This window comes from Miscanthus floridulus, chromosome 16, assembly GCF_019320115.1.
Source record: "Miscanthus floridulus cultivar M001 chromosome 16, ASM1932011v1, whole genome shotgun sequence".
In the NCBI taxonomy this organism is placed as follows: Eukaryota; Viridiplantae; Streptophyta; class Magnoliopsida; order Poales; family Poaceae; genus Miscanthus; species Miscanthus floridulus.
The window spans coordinates 63,327,091-63,331,108 of record NC_089595.1 but is presented as its reverse complement, the minus strand read 5'-3'; the positions used below and the strand labels follow the sequence as shown (position 1 = coordinate 63,331,108).

At 44.3% G+C, this 4,018-nt stretch overlaps 1 non-coding gene across 1 annotated transcript; it reads right to left on the bottom strand.

Moving 5' to 3' along the window:
- Window positions 1–3,517: 3,517 nt before the first annotated feature.
- On the bottom strand, window positions 3,518–3,626 carry LOC136514688 (small nucleolar RNA R71). The gene has a single exon (XR_010773827.1). It is a non-coding gene; the product is annotated as a small nucleolar RNA R71 (small nucleolar RNA).
- Between the last annotated feature and the right edge of the window lie 392 nt (window positions 3,627–4,018).

The following is a 4,018-nucleotide window of genomic DNA, read 5'->3' as shown; positions in this document are numbered from 1 at the left end:
CTGATGACTCCATTGGTGTAGCTACAACAGCATAGATAGGTGCAATAGCTGGAGTAGGAGCAGGTGCATGTGCAAGTGCTAGTGCGGGAGTCGGGGTAGCCATCCACTCCTCATCTTCCTCGATCAAGGGTTCCACCTCATCATCGGAGATGACCACAATCTCCTTCTCCTGTGGAGCATGGGGGGTGAACATGGCATGGTAGCCTATAGAGCTAAGGCGGGCGGTCTTTGGGTTACGAGGCATCTATAGATTTAGAGTAAGATAGAATTAGAATCAACAATTTTATATAATAGATTAAGGTATGAAAAGCATAGATATTTTAATAAAATAACAAGAATAAGACAGTAAGCATGAAACCAGGGGAGCAAAGATGCTAAAATGACCATCTCTAACTAGGCTTGCATCCTACAGTCAACACGGCTCTGATACCAATTTGTCACACCCAATTTCAAGGATAAAATTGAATGCATAAAACTCATGTGTGCCCAGGGATCAGTCACACACATAAGTTGACAAATTACAAAAAGTATCATCACGGTGTATCTTACATCACGATTAATACCATCACATAGTCTTACACAACACAGCGGGAAATAAAAAGGTAACTCTCTTGTGGTAGCTCCAACACAGGGATGGTCAACTGGTTGACCACAAGCCTAAAAGTCCTCTAGAAACTCCTCATATCCATTGACATCTGTTACCCATCTGGGATTTTTATCCAATATTGAAAGTAAACAAGCGTAAGTACTTCCCGTACTTAACAAGATAACATGGGGTTATGAAAGCTCAAAAAGGGTGACTCTGGTTTACTATGGTTAGCACTTTTAGTAAGTCAAGATTTTATCATCAACTATTATCAAGTTATGCTTAAGCTCCAATTAAACCCTCATGATCAGATATCAGAAACAATTGAATCATATTATCTTCGTAGAACATCATAAATGAACAACAATAAGTAACCATTTACTCTATGAGTTTTTTGGGCCGCTTGTGACTATGAGCACGACTGTTATAATAGTTTGTAACACTCTACAGAGGTTGTGCACTTTCACCGTGAGTCGTGATTCCCATATGCCCGGGTTAATTACTCCCATAACACTGCCAAGGTGAGTGGATGGGGTACAGTATGAAGCCATTTCATAGGTTTCTCTAACAAGTTAGGGCCGCTAGGTTTCCTCGGCAGGCAGATGTAGAGACCCCCTTTCCTATGGCACATCTCCATCGTGGCTATACACATAGGAACAGAGGCAGCCCTATACCCAACGTGGCAAGTACCTTTTGTGCCATAAAGGTAACCTCTAACAAGCTAGAAAAGGTCCTATTACTGAGCTAAAGTCAGAGCCATGTGACCCTCATGGTTGCACTATCAGTCCTACCTTTTACCGATAGATAAGTCCTTATGGAGGGCCAAGAGCATCATGATCAAAAGTCATTTGCTCCTTCGCCCTATAATTCAGTTGTTTAAAAGCAAATTTTACCTTTTCATTTTGTAGAACCATTAGTCATTATGTAGATCATGTACAGTTACATTGAGCGCTAGCAAACTACCATATGCATATAACCCGTAGGAGACAAGGAAACAGGATACTCAATCACTAGGATGTCCTTACGGGTATCAAAATTAGACACATGCAAATGAGAAATTAATAAATGGTGAATGGGACATCAAGGTAGATCCCATGCTATACTTGCCTTGCTCAATGAACTCGGGCTGCTCCTACTGGTCATCAAAGAACTCTTGGTCTCCAACATTCTCCTCACTGCCTGAACTCGACCAACAAAGCAACATACAAGCATTCCAAAGGCATTCATGCAAAGCAAACAATTATGGGATTAGAACAGTACACTAGGGCATAAAAACAAGATAAAAAGGTTCTTAAAAAGAATCTATGTCTCTCTATGATCACATAGACATGAAGTTCACGAAAAACGGAGCTACAACACGAAAGTTATGAATTAAACGGGGTTTCCTATAGCAATTTATTTAATTAAATCTAACCTCAAAATTTAAATGTTGTAAACATGTTTGACAGTGGAATTAACATGTAGAGAAATTAATTACAAACCTAACACAATTTGAACGGGTCGATTTGGAGCTAAAACGACGATTTTATAAGCAAAACAATGTAGTGGCATTTCTGTAAATAGAATGAACTATTTTTGAATTTAAATAAATCAGAAAAATCAGGATTTTCATCTGGCCGAGGACTGCGGGTGTAAAAAGAATAAAGCCGGGGCGCTCTTAAGCAATTCTACCATGCAAAGGGGTATCGGCCATCCTAGGCCATTGGATCAAGGATGGATGGCTCAGATTAGGAGAAAGGGGGAGAGGGGAAAGCCGGCGGCCGGAACAGTGCTCCGGCAGGGCGGGGCACCATGGCCTGCAGTGAGGAGGTCGTCGGCGAGCGGGAAACAAGGCCTTCGGGCCACGGTTCGATGAACCGAGGGCGCTAGGAGAGAGAGGGGAGGTGAAGGCAATCTCACCTAGGCCGAGAACGCGGCCGGAGGACACGGTCGACGCGGTGGTGGCCATGGCCGGTGGCGAGAGCTCACCGGCGCACTCGAAAATGGCCATACTAGCCACCATTTTCCATGGGAAAAGGTCAGGGAGAGAGAGGAGAGCATGGCAAAACTCACCACGGTGAAAATTGGAGGCGGAGACGACAGGAGGATGGCGGACCACGGCACTGTGGTTGCGACTTTCGCGTGCTCGGGCGAATGCGAGAGTGGAGCGCGGGAGGCAGCAGGGAGAGCGGTGATGGGCTCGGCTTCTTTTATAGAGGCTGGGGCGCGGGGAGGGTGCTCCCACGACACGATGTGGGTGCGGCGTTGGTAGTTGTGTCGGCGTGCAAAGTGGGAATGGAGGGAGAGGACGGTGCCAACATGCGGGCCCAGGGCGTCAGTGGGGAGAGAAGGAGGGGCGGACGCGGCGGCGGCGGTTGCTTGCCCGAGTTGGGCTAGCCCAGGAAGAGAAAGGGGAGAAGGGGAAGGAAGGGAAGGTGGGCGAGCGGGCCGGCGGGGAAAATAGGCCAGCAGGCCGAATGAGAGAAAGAGAGGGAGGGACAAAGAATTGGCTTTCCTTTTTCCAAAACAATTTTCCAACTTCATTTTCAAATAGTTTTTAGAATCATTTTGAGTTTTGGATCAAACCACTCAACCCAATAAATAAAATGCTACAGCATGAGTGCATCAACATGTATCCATCCTTAAGATTGATTTTAATTGCACAAAAATTATTATTTTTCCTATATTTGAATGCACACATAATTACATAAATAAATCAAATTTAACTATTTTAAAAGAATGCAAATTTTAGGGTGTTACAAACACTTTCTGGAGATCTGCAGCACTTTCACCATCAAAGGAGTATCCAAAGATGCCATACTACTTCGCCTCTTCCTATTCTCACTTCTGGGAAGGCGAAGCAATGGTTCTATGCCAACAAAGATAGAAACACTACATGGGATAACTACTCCACTGCCTTCCTAGCAAAATTCTTTCCCACAGGCAAGACTAATGCTCTGCGTGGGAGAATCTCAAGCTTTCAACAGCAACATGATGAATCTATCTAAGAGGCATGGGAACACTTCCAAGATTACATATCAGAATGTCCTCATCATGGGATGAAGGATTGGCTACTCATACAAACTTCTACCATGGATTGACAAACAACGCCTGTGAGAATATGGATGCCACTACTGGAGGTGCTTTCTTATCACTCATAGTTGCACAAGCAACAACTCTCATAGAGAACATGGCCTCCAACCAAGGTTGGAATGAAGAACGTCTCCAAACCCACAAGAGAGGTGGAGGTATGCATCAACTCAAGGAGGTAGACATGTTGTCTGCCAAGATGGATTGCTCATGAAGAAGCTTAAAGACTGAGCTAATGAGAAGCAAGAAGTCATGCACATTCATGATTCCCGCATAACCTATGAAGAATGTGGAAACATTGGGCATTTAGGGAACAATTGCCCTAAAACCCATGAGGATGTGAACTTCATCAACAATAGCAAC